We start from the raw sequence: 18,320 nt of genomic DNA on the forward strand, positions 1-18,320 counted from the left end.
TCATTCCACTATTACATAAGTAGGCATGTCTTCCAGGCCAGTTGTTGTTGTAGCACACATGATTCACACCTGGATAAGGTTCAAAGTAAATTTTCTCTTCAGTCTACATGCATAGCAATTTTCAGAACTATGAAAGCTAAGCAGTGAATCTAAAAAGTATCATTGTAAGCCATGGGGTGTATAGTTATGTGGTAGAACACTTGCCAAACATGTATCTGGCCTGAAATTCAATCCCTAGGAACACACACACACACACACACACACACACACACACACACACAGATTCACATGTACACAAAATCCTTGCATAGGCAAATACCAATGAGTTTTACCTTCAGTGGTTTTACAGTTTCAAATTTTGCATTTAACTATAATTGGTTGATTTGAGTTTATTTATTATGAATTATTTTCCGTGTCTATTTTCAGTTTTCCTAACATTTATTGAAGAATTTATCCTTTCCTTATGTGTGATGGTTTGAATGAAAATGTCCCCCATAGGCTCTAAGCATTTGGACATTTTGTCCTCAGAAGATGGCACTGTTTTGGGAGGTTTTAGAAGGTATGGCTATCCTAGAGGAAGCACATCATTGGGGGTGGGCTTAGAGAGTTCTTAAGCCTTTCTGGATCTCCAGTTTCTCTCTTGCTTCCTGTGCCTGAGTGATTATATGAGAGGTTAGCTTCTGCTACTCTTACTCCAGCCACCTCCAGCTACCATACCTCCCTGCCATGATGGACTGTAATTCCCCTGGAACCATAAGCTCAAATAAACTCTTCTTTCTATAAATTGTTTGGTTCGATGTTTCTACCACAGGATCAAAAAAGTGACTAATATACCATGTACATGCATGCATTTATTTCCAGGCTTCCTATCTGTTTCATTATACAGGTATGTTTTCTTTTTTTTAAATATTTTATTATTTTTATTTTATGTGTATGAGTATATTGCCTGCATGTAGATAAGTGCACCCGTGTCATGCAATGGATCTGGAGGACAGAAGAGGCTGTTGGATCCCCTGGAACTGGAGTTACAGACAGTTGTGGGTGCTGGGATTCAAAACCGAGTCTTCTGCAAGAGCAGTGTTCTTAACCACTGCACCATCTCTCCAGCCCCTATACATGTGAGTTCATTACTGTTTGGGTTACTATAGTTTGTTATGAAATCTAGAATCAGGAAGCATATTCTTCTAGGTTAAGATCATTTTTGCTGCTCAGTGTTTTTTGTAGTTTTTTTTGGATTTTAAGCATAAATTCTTTCTATTTCCCTGGAAATTATCATTGTTATTTGAACTTCAAGATAATTTTGGGTCATATGGCTACTTTGATAATATTATTTTCTGATCTAAAAGCATTGGAAATATTTCCAATTTAATGTATTCTTCGAAGTGCTTTTTCAATTATTTATTGATTTCAATAAAGAAATATTTCCCTTTTTATTTTTTTCCCTGAATACTTAATTCTGTTTGGAATTTGGCTATGTTTCCAGTTCCAAACATGAATTCCCTTCCATTGATAGGACTTTAAGTAAATTAAACAGCTGTTTATTACCCCCAAAATAAAAGTGACACTACTGCACTGCTTTAGATTTTGTCTCTCCTTCTTGTGGTTATTAGGCTGTAAAGCTGGGTTGGACCATTGACTGATTTTTCTCCCTTAGCAGCTTGCATACTCTCCTCCAGAGCTATGAGACATGCTATTCAGGGAGAAGGCTTCCAGGATATTTCCAGCTCCATTGCTCCAACTCCTGTATCCAAAGTATGTCCTATCTTCAACAATAGTGTCTTACCTTTCAATTCTGGGAAATATTCAAGGGCTGTGGCAATAGTCTGTGTTATATTGGGAGTCTCTGGATTACCCTGATCAACAACTCGAAGGGAGGTTTCTCCTGTCTGATTCTACGTTTCTTTTTATACAGATTTCAGTTACACATATTCACATATTCAAATATTGTAAGGGCCTTTTTCAGCAGGTTATTGAGCTAATACAATATCCTCTGGTTCTTCACACCATGTAAGCTTTATTTATCTCTTCTCCCACCCTCCCTCCCCCATCTCTCTAGTCCCTTTCCTACTTCCACAGTTAAAGTACCTCCATTTTGCCAATTTTCCTTTTGATAATATCTGTCTCCAATTATATCCCCTTTCTTGAGCACCATCATCCCTTAACCACTATGGTTTCTTATATACCTTTCCTCTTCTCTTTCCAGTTGAATAGCCCATTTTTACCACTTCCCCTTTGTTAACATCTGTTGCCTAATATCACCCCCCTGGCTCTTTCATTTTCTATACTTCAATGGTTGTTTTCATTTTCCTGGATTTACTGTTAAATCAGGATATATACTCCCATGTAAGGATTTGGTGCTAAAACCCAAAATTAGAGTGAACATACATCACTTGTTTTTCAGAGCCTCTGTTACTTGACTTAGTATAGAAGTTTCTAGCTCCATCCAATTACCTGAAAATTTTATGATTTTTGTCTCTCTTTACCAATGAGCAGAACTTCATTGTGTAAATGTACCATATTTTCATTATCCATTCAGCAATTGAGGGACATTTAGGTTCTTCCCATTTCTTAGTTATTGTGAAAAGAACACCAACAAAATGGATGGGAATGTATCTGTGAAGTAGAATGAGTCTTTTGGATATAACTGGATAATTATAACATGGTAAATGCATTTTTTTTAAATTTCTCCACACTGCTTTGCATAGTGGTTGGAAGTATTTGCAATCCCATCAGCAAGGAATGAGCATTCCTTACTCCACATCCTCACCAGGATTTGATGTCATATGTTCTCTTGATCTTAACCAGTTTGGAGTAAGATGAAATCATAAAGTGGTTTGATTTGTATTTCCCTAATTACCAAGGACATTGACCATTTTTAAAGGTGTTTCCTAGTCATTTTTATGTCCATGTTTAAGAACTCTCTGTTCAGTTTCTGTCTCCCAATTGGTTAGTTCCTCCAAAGCGCAGGGCCTGCCACAGAGCATGGACTACTGAGGGGTTCCTGGGAGGCATCTTGGGATGGAAGCCGCGAGCTGTGGGTAGTGCGCATGGCAGTATGCATGGCGTGGGGAATGTGCAGCCATGCAACAGCTCAAGGACACAATGGCCCAACTCTAATGGACCTGGGGCGAGATCGCTGGCCCTGGAGGCATGAGAGAATGCTAGTGGTGACTATGGGTGTGACATGGTCTGATATGGTGGTCTCTGAGCTGCAGTGTGGGGCTAGGCACTGGGAACTCATTCCTTTGTAAGATAGTAAATTCACATAAAGCTATGTTATATGGTTTGCTTGATAGCGCAGGAGACCCAGAGGGAACTTGAATGAAAAAATTGGCATAGTTTGCAGGATATGACAAAACTGAGAATGAGTTTTAGAAGAGTGCTGACGGCAGCGTTGATGCGGCTTTTACAATGGGTTACTAAAAATAGGCCAGCCACACAAAATCATGGGCCACAGCTATGTTGTAAATGTGGGGATATGGTGTGGGTATGTGAAGATTTGTTAAAAGCTACCCAAAGGCTAGAAAATCTTTTACCTGCTCTGGACCCAAACAGAGTGCCCAGAGAGAGAGAGAGCACAGCCACTTTGCATCATAAAAGATGTGTTCCAGGGAAAGCTGAAAAGGCTGAACTGGTAGACCCAGTTGCAGAGCTGGAAAGAGAAAAAAGTCAGGACACTTTGACTTGTGTAAGGTACAGGTACTCAGAGGAAAGGACAGATAATAGTAAAAAGGAAAAAAAAAAGCTAACTGTGCTGTAGCTAGAAAATATTCTATGCTAGAACTATTAAAACTAGGAAAAACTTACAAGCAAGCAAGCAGAGAGCCCCTGGCCACATGGCTTTGAGATTATAGGACATGGGAGCAAATGACATCAGTCTAAGTCCTTCAGAGGCTTCACAGCTGAGTTATATAACCACCCATCCATCTTTGCAATATAGGCTGTTCAACCTAGGCCAATGCAGGGGGAACAGTCCTTAATGGGGTGGCTGGTTGAAGGCATTAAAGATACATGGTTGTCACCAAGGGAGACTAACATGATTAGCCGGGGCTGGAGGACTATAAAGGAGGGGCAGGCATTCCTGAGAGAACTAGGTATGAGAAAAGCAATATATGATGTCCAATTCACTGGGCCAGATGAGACTATGCTCACCAAAGATATGAAAGAAAGTTTAATTCAACTGGGACCTCGAGAATGGTATGGGGATTTAATGGTTTTACTAAGCCCTTTGATGGGACAGAATCTGTGTAAAGTGAGAGAGGCTTTGGCAAATCTAAATGATTCTGACCAGTATGTAAAACGTGTCTGTAAAATAACAGAGCACCCTATAAGAGCTATAAAAAAGAGCATAGAGAAGAAATGGTCCACTTGTGTTACTCAAAGACAAATGTGGCAAGACTTTTGTCAAGCCCAAATCCAAAGAGAAAAAATTTTTACAAAACCAAATTTGGTACTAAGGCATTTCTGGAAGGTTTTAAAATGAAAAGAACAGTTTACAAAGGACATTTGAAGGGTAACAGCTATACACGGTGTGGTTAAGAATCTCCAAAGATTAAATAAGATGCATTTCTCTTCTGATAAAGGCTGTACTAGGGGTGGAAGCAGGTTTTCCCACCAAGTTCTCCCCCAGCAACATAGTGTGGTCAATGGGAAGATGACAGATGTGGTTACAGACCAGAGCCTGTCTGACTCAGGGAACCAACACATGCAGTGGGAACAGGAGAAGCCCCCTTCCTCCTTAGCCCAGTGCAGGGTCAGGAAACTGAAGCCAACACCTGTAAGTGTATCAAGAATGAAAGAATCCATAGGGATAATGAAAAAATGGTAAAGAGCTAACCAAATTAATGCCTCATATCCATGCTATGGTACCTAACAAAGATCTATGGAGAAAACAGTTAATATGAATGGACAAAACCTTTCCTTGTGTGAAACCTTGTCTATGATTGATGTAATATATAATGTTAGTGTTCCTTTGAGTGTTTTACAGACATGAAACCCATTTGAAAGATACCTGAAGAAGGAAAGGCCAGCTATAGCTCTAAGATTCTTGGGAGTTTTATGTAGGTTGGGTAATATGAGGACAGAGACTCCCAAACTATACAACTGTTAAGAAAATCTACAGTACCAGGGGTGGGTTGCCCTGCTATGAGCTGTTGGTCAGAGAGAGATCCTAGAGGTCCTCTAATTCACCAAGGCTATTGCCATTAATGTCAGCTGTACATTAGAAATGTCAGTAAGGTCATGTTGCTGAAGACACTGCATGTTGTGAGCATGGGAGAAGAAGAAGAGATGGAACTGAGACTAAGCCAAACAACTCCTGTGCTACTGGCAGATGGTTGGGGAAGAAAGGTTCCCCTATAATTCTATGAAACAATGGATCTTGCATGCTGCATGCTATGGACATGCCAAGCAATACCTCCAAGTGCAATAATGACTTGACCAACATACGTACAACTGACAAATTTCTAATTGGATAAGGCCCGTTCCTTGAAGTGGGACACACATCTGGTGCTGTAGGCCTGGCCAACGCCTTGTGTCAAGAAAGGCTAGAGGCCCTAGTGGAGAAGCCATCATGAGTATATTGTTTAATGAACACAGTACACCCACTAGGATATCGTCTAGGCATCTGTATTTACATTCATGTTTGTTTAAATGTGTCTATTTCCCTCCATTTGTCTTTATACTAGAAGAAACACCACTGAGATAGATCAGCAGCCATGGCCTAAAGATGACTAATGGGGAGGCCCAAGAAGCCACTATCTTGCCAAGATACAAGAGATTACCCTACATCTGTCACCCCCTCAAAGGCTTGGGGACCTTAGCAGAAGATGGACGGGAAGATTGTAAGAGCAGAGGAAAGGGATAAAGTGTCTCCCAGTTGGCTAGTTCTTCCAAGGGGCGGGGCCGTCCATGGAGCATTGACTACTGAGGGGCTGCTGCGAGCATCTTGGGACAGAAGCCACGATCCATGGGTAGCTCACATGGCAGGGTGCATGGCATAGGGAACATGCAGCCACACAACAATTCAAGGACAGAATGACCTGACTCTTATGGACCTGGGGTGAAATCACTGGCCAGGAGGCAAGAGCAAATGCTTGTGGTGACTATGGGCATGGTGCAGTCTGATATGGTGGGCTCTGAGCAGAGGCATGGGGCTAGGCTCTGGGAACTCATTCCTTTGTAAGTTAATAAATGCGCATAAAGATATGTTATATGGTTTCCTTGATAGGGCAGGAAACTCAGAGGGAACTCCAGTGACAGTTCCTTACCCCATATCCGCATTGTGTTATTTGTTTGTTTCTTTGGCTATTTTTTTGAGTTCTTTATGCATTTTGGATATTAATTTTTCAGATGTGTAACTGGTGATAAATTTCTCCCGTTTTGTGGGTTTTCTCTTCAATTCTTTGGTTGTTGTTTTTGTTTATTTTATTTATTTATTTATGAGACAGTTTATTTATTTATTTATTTATTTATTTTTGCTATACAATAGCCTTTGATTTTAATGAGGTCCCAGTAGGTGATTGTTCACCTTAATTCCTGAGCAACTGATGCTCGCTTTAGAAAGTTCTTTCCTACACTAATATCCTGTAGGGTGTTCCCTGTGTTTTCTTGTAACAATTTCAGATTTTCAATCTTCACATTGAGGTCTTTGATTTATTTGGAATTTACTTTTGTGCAATGTAAAAGATAAGGTTCTAGTTTCATTCTTCTATAGGTGGAGATACTGTTTTGTCACCACCATTTGTTGAAGATGCTTTCTTTCCTCCATTGTGTCTTCTTGGAACCTTTGAAAATATCAGGTGGATGAAATTGGATGCACTCATGTTGAGATCTTCTATTATATTCCATCGGTCTACATGTCCCTTTTTGTACCAATAGCTCTGTAATATAGTTTGAGATCTGGTATGGTAATTTTGCCAACATTGCTCTTTTTTGCTCAAGGTGGCTTTATCTTTCCAGGATCTTTTGTGCTACCATATGAATATTAGGATGTTTTTTCTAGTTCTGTGAAGAACGACATGAGGATTTTTATTGGCATTGTGTTGAATCTATAGATTACATTTGGTAGGATGGTCATTTTCACAATACTAATTCTACCTCTCCATCACCACAAGAGGTCCTTCAATCTCCTGGTGTCTTCTATCTCTTTCTTCAAAGATTTAAAATTTTCATTGTAGAGAACTTTAATGTCTTTGATTAGGTTTATTTCTGTATATTTTGTAATCTACAATGAATTGGAGGAATTCCTTGAACACTTTCTCAGATTGCTTGTTATAGTTATACAGAAAGGCTACTAATTTTTGTAGATTGATTTTTTTAACCTGCCAACTTACTAAAATTGTTGATCATTTCTATGATTTCTCTGGTGAAATTTTTGGGATCTCTTGTGTATAATATTAAATCATTTACAAATAGGAAAATTCGATCTCTTCTTTAGGAATTCCTTCTTTAATTTCCTTCTCTTTTCTTATTGTTCTAGCAAGAGTTTCAAGTACTATATTGAAAAGGAGTGAAGATAGTGAATAGCTTTGTCTGTTTTCTGATATTAATAAGAATGTTTCTAATTTTTCTCCATTTAGAATGATGTTGACTGTGGGTTTGTTTTATTTAGCTTTAATCATGTGGAAGTATATTTCCACAAGCCCAGTTCCCTCTAGGACTTTTAACATGAATGAATGTTGGATTTTGTCAAAGGTCTTTTCTGATGATCTTTTAGATATGTGTCTGCATGAGTTTTCCAAAGATTTTGGTGGGAATTTTTGCATCAGTGTTGATTAAGGATATGGGTTTATATGTGTCATTTTTGCTGTGTCTTTACCTGCTTTGGGGTACTAGAGTGATACTGGCTTCATAGAAGTAGTTTGAAAGTTCTCCCTCTGTTTCTGCCTTTTTGAATAATTTGACAAGTATTGGTTGTGGGTCTTCAAAGAATGTCTGATAGAATTCTGCTATGAATTCATCAGGGCAATAGATTTTTTAGGTTGGAGTTTTGTTTTATGGCTTCAGTTTCCTTATTTTTGTGTGTCTGTTTAAGACATTGACCTCTTCTTGACTTAGGTTTTGTGGTTTCCATAAATTTAGAAATTCATCCATTTCTTTTATATTTTCAAATTTAATATAGTATAGGTTTCTTAAGTATTCCCTTTGTTATGTTCTGGATCTTTTTGGTATCTGCTGGGAAGTTTCCCCTTCCATCACTGAATTTGTTAATTTGCGTTTTCTTGTTCTTTCCCCAGGTTAAGTGGGCTAAGGGTTTGTCTGTCTTGTTTATCTTTCAAAGAACCAACTCTGAGATTCATTGATTCCTTGTATTATTTTCTTGGTTTCTATTTCACTAATTTATGTCCTGAGTGTTGTTCTTTCTTCTTGTCTGCTGCGTTTGCTTTGGTTTGATCTTGTCTTTCCAATGTCTTGAATTGTATTGTCAAGTCACTTATATGTGCTCTTTCTGATTTTTAAATGTAAGCACTTAGAGCTATAATCTTTCCTATTAGGACTGTTTTTAAAGCATCCCACATGTTTTATTGTGTTGTATTTTCATTTTCATTAGTTCCAGGAATACTTTTATTTCTTTCTTACTTTCTTCTTTGACCCATTCATTACTAAGGCATGTGTTGTTTGAACTTGATGAGTTTGTGTAGTTACTAGAGCTTCTTTTGATATTGATTTTAAGCTTTATTGCATTGTGGTTTGATAAATTGCATGGAATTATTTTAAGTTTTTGTATTTGTTGAGATTTGTTTTGTGTCCCAGTATGTGGTCATTTGTAGAGAAATGCCTATGGGCTGCTGAATAGAAAATATATTACTTTTTGCATCAGTGTAATATTCGGTAGATGCCTTTTAGTTCCATTTGATGTATGGTGTCATTTATTTCAGATGTCTCTTTACTTATATATTGTCCAGTTGACCTGTCTATTAAAAATACTGGGGCATGAAAGTTACCAACTAATACAGATTTGGTGTTAATCATTGTTTTAAAGTATTGTAATACTGTTTTTATGAAATTGGGTACACCAGAGTTTGGTGCATATAGGTTCATGATTGTACTGTCTACTTGGTAAATTTTTCCTTTGATTAAAATGAAGTGACCCTCTTAAACTCACCTTACTGGTTTTAATTTGAAGTCTATTTTGTCAGCTATTCAGATTGCAACACCTGCTTCCTTCTTAGAGGCATTTGCTTAGAATATTTTCCCATCCTTTCACCTAAGGTAGTGCCTATGCTTTAAGATGAGTTGGGTTTCTTGAGGACAACAAAAGATGGATTTTTGTTTGTTAATTCTTTCCATTAGCCTACATCTTTCGACTGAGAAGTTGAGGCCATTGATAATTTAGAATTATTATTGAAAGATATGTATTTGTTACTGTCATTTTAATTTGTTTGTGTTCTTGGAACTATTTGTGTTTCTGTAATGATATTTTCTTTTGTTTTCTTTCTGTAACCTTTTGTGCATAGTTATTTCTATCTTCAATTTTTTTGTATTGCTTTAAGTATTCCCTATAGGGCTAATTTGGTGGTGATAAATTCTTTTATCGTATTCATTTCATGGAAATTTTTTTCCCATTTGATTGTAATAAATTGTTTTGCTGAGTAAAGAATTCTGTGTTGTAATTCATGGTAATTTAGAATTGAACAATACTTTGATTCAATCTTTTTTTGGCTTACATAGCTTGCATTGAAAAGTCAACTCTAATTCTGGTGGGGTTTCCTTTATATGTAACTTGTTGTTTTTCTCTAGCAGCTATCAGTATCCTCTCTGTTCTGTATATTTAGTGATTTTACTATAATATGCCATGGGGTGTTTCTATTCTGGTCCTGTCTAATTGTTTTTCTGTTTGCTTCTTGTATCTGTATAGGTATGTCCTTAATTTAGCAAAGTTTTCTTCTACAATCCTGTTGAAGATCTGAGCAATGCCTTTAACCTGAGATTCTTATCCTTTCTGTTGGCCTATGATGTATAGATTTACTATTTTCATGGTGCCCCACATTTCCTTAAAATTCCATTCCTGTGTTTTAATTTTTTTTTTTCATATTCTATGCTTGAGCAGTCCTGTTCTTCAACTTTGTCATCCAGTCTTTCTTTTGTATTTTTCACTGAATTTTTGTGTATTTCACACAAAATATTTTAATCATCTCTTTACCTCCCTCCCCATCAGCACCCTCCCATAGTGCCCCCAGTTACTTTCATGCATTCTGTCATCTATGTTAAGGACTATTGAGTCAAGTTAGTGTCCCCAGATGTTTCTCATTGAAAGTACATTCACTGGTGTCTACCTAGTCTATCTAGAGTCACTCCCTTAAGAAAGATCAGCTCTTCCTCACCCAATAGTAATCAGCTTCCCAATAGTTCTTTGACTACAATTGGGGTCTGCTGCCCATTCCCACAGTTCTATGCTAGGTTTTTACCTGTTTGAGTTTGCATGGGTCTTATGCATACTGACACCATTAGTGTAAGTTCATATAAGCGAGATCCCAGGATCCTTTAGTCTCTATTTCCATATGGTCATGCAGCTTCCCTCCTGGCTCTTACAATCATCCTATCCTTATTTTTGCATTGGCCCCTGAGCCCTGCATTGGTGAAGTTTAATATAGAAGTCCTGTCCAAGGACCTACACTCTACAGAATCTTATTCTCTATGCCTTGGCCATTTGTGGCCCTTTGTGTTCATTGCCTTCTGTTGCATGAGAGAGCTTCTTGTTGACAAGTCTTGATTTTCTGTTTTCCATTTCATCCATTCTGCTTGTGAGCCTTTCTCCTATTGTTTCAAATTGACTTATTTAACTTTTCAATTCCATTTTGATTTTGCCTTTTGTTTCCATATATATTTCTATCTCTTTCGTGAATTCACTTTTTAAGTCCTGAATTTTTGTTGTTATTTCATTCAGCCATATATTTGTAACTTTTCTTTACTCAGGAGTTTATTCCCATCCTCTTTTATTTTGTTGAGTGTGTCTGTCTGTACTTCAGTTCTTTGGTCTTGTATATGATTGTTCTTTTAAATTCTGCATCCTGAGGATGGGTTGGGACCACCACCAGTGTAGAGGCTCTGATCTCAGTGGACCACCAGAGAATGCCATGTTCTGACCTTCCTCTGGCCTCCCCCAAGCAGAAGGCCTGAGAATACAGGGGACTGCCTGAGAGCTCCCAGATCCTGCCTCCACGTAGTGAAGGAAGCCTGAGTGTACCTGACTAGAACCTGAATTGGGTTTCTATGCGTACTCCTGAATAGCTGTTCTGAGGCCATCAGTTGCCTCCAATTTAAACCTGAAACCTGTACCAACTAACTTTATATAACCAATAAAGAAAGGATCTAGAAAACAGCATGTCACCAGAGTTCTCTCTGGGTCTCTTGCGCTATCAGGAAAACCATATAACATATCTTTTTGTAGATTTATTATTGTCCTGGAGGGGAGAGGAATTACTTACAAATAAATGAGCATGCAATGCCTAGCTCCGCACCTCTCAGCTCCATGCCGCTCACCTCTGCACCATGACACGGAGCCTGCCATATCAGATTGTTCCCACAGAACGCCCATAGTTACCACTAGCTTTTGCCCATGCCTCAGGGGCCAGTAGTCTTTCCCTGGGTCCATAACTGCCAGGCCATTCTGTCCTTGAGTACACCCGGCTGCTGCACGTTCTCCATGCTGGCTGCCATGCATTCCTGGCAGCTCACCACTCCCATCCCAAGATGGTGCCACAAGCCCCTCCTTTCACAGCTAACTCTCCACAGTCAATTCTCTCCACAGCAGGCCCCACCCTTTGGAGGAACCAGAAAATCTGGGGAACACAGCATAATATAAATAGAGGCATACTTTAACTTAATTCTCATATCAGAATCATAAAGAAAAAAAGAAATTCACATGCCAAAATCACAAAGAAAGAATAACAAAATGGAAGTCAACACACTATGTGCCCACCAAACCCCACCAATCCTGTAGAAGAGTTCTAAAAGGAGAACCCCCTAGAGACAACCCAGGACATTGAATTAAAAAGAAAAAAAAATAAACATGATCAAAAAATTCAACTAATTTAAAGAACACATGAACAAAAAAATCAAAGAGCTAAGAGAAGATAGGGATAAACTTCTGAATGAATTCACAAAAGAGACAAAAACATTGAGGATAACTCAGTCAGAAATGAAGAAGGATGTGCAAAACTCAATAAACCAACTTGAAAGAACAGGGGAATGCGTCATCACTAGAATGAATGAAATGAAACCAGAGTAACAACACTGGAGGATAAAGTTGAAAAATTGGACCACTTAAGCAAAGACAATGGAAATTTTTTTTTAATGGAATGGAATATGCAAGACATGTGGGACACCACGAAAAGGCCAAATCTACGGATTATAGGAAGAGGGGAAGGAGATAAATTTCAAGTTACTGGTGTTGACCAGATCTTAAACAGAATTGTAGAAGAGAACTTCCCAAGTTTAAGGAAAGGCATCCCCATACGAATACAGGAAGCACACAGAACACCAAATAGGATCAGCAAAAGAAACTCTCCCTGATATGTCATAGTAAAAACACTAACTGTACAGAACAAAGAGAGAATACTGAAAGCAGAAAAAGAAAAACAAGTCACATACAATGGAAAGCTCATCAGAATTACAGCTGACTTATCAATACAAACTATGAAAGCCAGAAGAGCCTGGACCAAGGTATTTCCAGTGCTAAATGACAATATATGCCAGCCCAGTGTAGATCTCCCTTGCCTTGTGGGTCAGTGGCCACCAATCTGCAAGAACAAAGGGAACAGTAGTGACAAACAGGGTCAGGACAGCTGTAAGTATGATGGAAAGAACTTCCAGGAGTAAACTTCAGTGAGACAGATCCTTTATTTAGGGGAGTTGGAGGGAATATATGAGGTGAGGATGGCAGCCAAAGTTTACCTGATAGGTGTTCATAGTATGCTTTATTTACATGTGGCAGGAGGACCCTATCATGTAAAAAGGGGATGTGGGATTGACTGGCTGTAGTGCAATTCCTAATTATCATATGGGAAAACCAGGGGTAGCTTTTGCAGGAAACTACTGCAAAGGTCATGTTCCAAATAAGGTCAGGCATCTATGCTTGCAGACACTTTCCAAATAAGTTCAGGCAGAGAGTAGGAAGCCAGCATCACTCTAATACCCAAACCCGGTAAAGATGCAACCACAAAAGAAAACAATAGACCCATATCCTTAATGAACATATGTGCAAAAATTCTCAACAAAATACTTGTAAACCATATACAGACACACATCGAAAAGATCATTCACCTTGATCAAGTAGGCTTTACACCAGAGATGCAGGGCTGGTTCAATATAAGCAGGTCAATAAACATCATTTATCATATCAATGGACTCAAAGACAAAAACCACATTGTCATTTCAATAGATGCAGAAAAGGTTTTTGAAAAAATTCAGCATGCATTTATGTTCAAAGTCCTAGAGGGAATTGGACTGGAGGGAACATACCTCAACATAATTAAAGCTGCATACAACAAACTCACAGCCAACATTATTCTAAATGGAGAAAAACTGGAAGCATTCCCATTAAAATCAGGAATGAGACAAGGATGTCCACGATCTCCACTCCTTTTCAACATAATGCTTGAAAGTCTTGCTAGAGCAGTGAGACAGAAGAAGGAATTTAAAGGAGTAATAATTCGAAAAGAAGAGGTCAAACTATCACTTTTTGCAGATGATATGATATTATTATGTAAGAAATCCCAAAAGTTCCACCAGAAAACTCCTAGAATTGATCAACACTTTTAGGATAGTGGCAGATTATAAAATCAATCTACAAAACCAGTACCCTTTCTATATACCAAGAACAATCAGTTGGAGAAAGAATATACAGAAATGTTCCCATTCATATTTGCTGCAAAAAAATAAAGTATCTTGGAATAAATCTGACCAAAAACACCAAAGATCTCAACGTGAAAATATTAAATCATTAAAGAAGGAGATTGAAGAAGACACCAGGAGATGGAAGGAACCCCCATGTTCATGGATTGAAAGAATTAATATTATGAAAATGACCATCATACCAAAAGCAATATGTTCATTCAATGCAACCCCAATCAAAATCCCCATGATGTACTTCACAGCATTAGGAAAAAAAATCCATATGGAAGCACAAAAAACTCTGGATAGCCAAAGCAACCCTAAGCATAAAGAGCAATGCTGGGGGATTACTATACCAGATCTCAAAGTATATTTCAGAGATATAGTCATAAAAACAGTGTGGTACTGGCACAAAAATAGACACATAGATCAATGGAACATCATTGAAGATCCAAAATTGAGTACACATAATTTCAGCCACTTGATATTTCACAAAGGTGCCAAGAACACACAACAGAGGAAAGACAGCATCTTCAACAAATGGTGCTGACAAAACTGGATCTCCACCTGTAGAAGAATAAAAGTAGATCCTTATCTTTCAGCTTGCAAAAAAGTCAACTCCAAATAGATCAAAGACCTCAATGTGAAACTAGAAAGCTTGAAAATATTAGAAGAAAATATTGGCAATAACTTACAAGATATAGGTGTAGGAAAGGCTTATCTAAATCGGACAGATATTACTCAGGAATTAAGGTCTGCAATCAACAAGTGGGACCTCATTAAACTAAAAATCTTCTATACAACAAAAAAAAGTGAAGAGAAAACCCACACAATGGGAAAAAATCTTCACCAGTGACACATCTGACACAGGCTTAACATCCAGAATATAAAAAATAAACTCACAAAACAAGGAATCAAGAAACCAATAACCCAATTAAAAGATTTGCTTAAGATCTAAACAGAGAGTTCTCAATGGAAGAAATAACAATGGCTAAGACACATCACAAAAATTGTTCAACACCGTTAGTAAATAGGGAAATGCAAATTAAAACCACCCTAAGATATCACCTTACCCCAATCAGACTGGCTAGGATCAAGAGAACAAATGATACCAAATGCTAGCGAGGATGTGGAAAAAGGGGAACACTCATTCACTGCTGGTGGGATTGGAAACTCATGCAACCTCTATGGAAAACAGTGTGGAGAACTCTTAAAAAACTAAGAATGGCCGGGCGTGGTGGTGCAGAGGTAGAGGCAAAGGCAGGCAGATCTCTGTGAGTTCAAGGCCAGCCTGGTCTACAGGGGAACGCTCATTCACTGCTGGTGGGATTGCAAACTCATACAGCCTCTATGGAAAACAGTGTGGAGAACTCAAAAAACTGAAAATGAACCTACCATGTGACCCACTTATACCACTTCTTGGCATATATCCAAAGGACTCATCCTATTGTGGAGAGACTTATACAACCATGTTTGTTGCTGCTCTTTTCACAATAGCTAAGAAATGGAAGCAACTTAAGTGCCCCTCAACTGAGAAGTGGTTAACAAAAATGTGTTATATTTACACAATGGAGTTCTATTCATCAGTAAAGAAAGAGGAAATAATGAAATTTGCAGTTAAATGGATAGATCTGGAAACTGTTATACTAAGTGAGGAAACACAGACTCAGAAAAACAAACGACATATGTTCTCCCTCATATGTGGATCCTAACACCAAATCCTTTTAAATTACAGGCCCTTTTTAATAAGATGATGCTATACTGCAGTCCCTCTGCATGAAATCACTACCATCACAAGTTCAGCTGAACATGATCTCTAAACATTGTCACAATTGGGCTTGCACATAGTTGTGCTCATTCATTAAAGGAGAGCCAAGCAGGGTCATTGGACCCTCACTGGCGTATCCAGCCACTCTTCCCAGCCAACTGTAGGTAATTTGACCCTAATCACACATGGCCTCCTGTATTTGGGAAGGGCTAAATTATACAATCTGGGGAAGACTAGGAATAGAAGGCAGACCCATGCTGGGTTAAGGCTTTCCAGTGTGAATACCCTCAGGTCATACATATACCTCAGCAACCCCTTAGATATCTGGTAAGTAAGCTCAATAAATTCATTGGTTCCCCAGTAAAACTTTTTTCAAATATTGGCTTGACACTAGAACCTTAAAAGGGAATAAGCATTGCTTAGCATCCCCAGGAAAAGAAGTCTCACAACAGATGGAAAATTTATTGTTAGTGCTATTATGTCTGATAATTATTTTAAAAAAAAGAAAATGAGACTATAAAAGATGTTAAAAGTATTTGGGAAATGAAGATATTTTCCAACATAGATAGTAAAAAGGAGAAAGCCTAAGCAAGTGACGAAGGTCTGTTTAGGTTTGTTATGATATATAAAGGATGAAACAAAAATAATATACACATAACCTTAAAACATCTGTGGTCATAGTTTAGTAAACTATTTTGAGGAACAAAATATATATCTAGACAAATTTTATCTGAAAATATTTGGCTTTTTACACAAGCCTTATCTATATAACACATGATAAGTAAAGTTACCAGACTGGTGGAACTAACCTTATTGGATATTTCACAGCCATAGATTGAGGCCTATACTAATGTGGTCAGAGGGAGTTAAAGGACAGTTTATGCCCCTTGCCCTCCAAGGTCAACTAAGTTCCAGGGGACTATGCAACATCTCTCAAAATGTCCTATAACTGTGGTGAGTCACCTGTCGTCTTGTTCAGGGAGTACATGGAGATCCCACAAGATGGACTTGAGACAGTGTCCAGTCTACAAAGAGGAAGGTCAACTCAGAAGAAACATCTCATTCATGCTTCCAAGTGAAACCAGACATGGTCAAGCAGGACCTTGGATTTATCTTCACATACATGGAACTGGTAAAAGAAAGGAGCCAGGAGCTCCTCCCAAGCCCATGTGACCCCTGAGAAACAAATCCTCAAATGACCTTAACTGCAAAAATAAATTGATTTATTTATGCCAACTGTGTGGTCTTAAACACCCAAAACAAAAGTATAACCAAAGAGTAAAGTCATCAGTATATTTCTTTAAGAGTTCAAGTGATTATACTTCCCAGACATTAGGCTTAAGTTTATACAAAAAGTTATTTAGGCAATTATTTTTCATTGATGATTTTGTTCCTAACTAGAAATTTCTGCTCAGATGTAATACTTCAATTCTTTGGTGCCAATTCTGTAGTGCCTACTTGTAGTCAAGGGAGGCAACCAGCTATTGTTCTAAAATGATAGATAAATTTCTTTTATCCCCCTATCTAGAAGATTTTGAGAGGGAACTTTACTAATTCTAACAACTCCAACAGCTATCAAAATACCTGGAAACAAACCCTGGATCCATCACTCTAGAGTTCAGCCTTGGAGGACAAAAGGAAAATGAGGAGGAACCCAACAGAGGGAAGTTTGAAAGCCCTTGTCAAAAAATTCCAACGGACTTATATGAACATCTAAAAATTGCCCTGTTCTGACTTTTTTCTAGTTCTCTAGCTAGAACTTGTATTGCTGATTACTCTTGCCTTTACGTCTCCTTCGCATCTCCTGTTCAGGATTCAAGGACTTTCTTTTCCCCTTAGAGACAAGAGTTATGCAATTTGGAGGTCTTTTAGATAGACCCACTGAAGGGGTACTCCAATTGCGTCACCCTGCGTCTGTGTTCAGCATGGAAGAAGTCAGAGCAGTGTGCATCCCTATTCCCTATTGGCAATTTGGGTAACCTCTTCAGAGGATGATGTGATAAGAATAGGAGGTAAGAATTGTTTAGGCCGTTAGGGTAAAAAGACCCCAAAGAAATGTAGCCAGTTTCTTGGCTAAACTCCCAGTGTACTTGGGCCTCTTAGCAACAAACTCTGTTCCAAAGGCCAAAAATGTCAAAAATATTTGGGAGATTTTTTTTTAATCCTTAAAAGATTTTAGGGTTACCTCTTTAGAGGGGGGAATGTTAGAGTGTTCAAAAGCCCCATAAAAATAAATAAATGAATCAAAGAAGGAGTACATGAAGTTATCAGAAAAAAGTGATGAGTGATAAGGGACGTGTTAGAGGGGAGGGAGTGGGCATGGATTTGATCAAAACATTTTATAATGCATGTATGAAATTCTCAATAAATTATTTATTTTAAAAAAAGTTCTGCATCTTGGAATTCCTCTGGGTGGTTCTCATTTTTGTTCACTTCTGTAAGACTGGTGGATTTTGTTGAGTACAGTTTCTCTTGGTTTTTTCATATTATTTGTTTCTGTTTTGTTGTTTGAGTACATGGATTTCTTTTGTTTGTTGTGTGTCTGATATGAAATTCTAGGCTGTCTTTGTTTAGTTGATGTTTGTTCTGGTTATGCTGTTGATGTAGCTTAGTTGGTTTTTGCTCAAGTATGAATAGTTAGTTGGTGTGTGATTCAGGTTCTCAGTTTTGAACTTTTATTGGGGAGACAGGATGGTTTCAAACTGATTAATGAAGT

This window comes from Nannospalax galili, unplaced genomic scaffold (assembly GCF_000622305.1).
Source record: "Nannospalax galili isolate Female #2095 unplaced genomic scaffold, S.galili_v1.0 scaffold311, whole genome shotgun sequence".
Classification (NCBI taxonomy): domain Eukaryota; kingdom Metazoa; phylum Chordata; class Mammalia; order Rodentia; family Spalacidae; genus Nannospalax; species Nannospalax galili.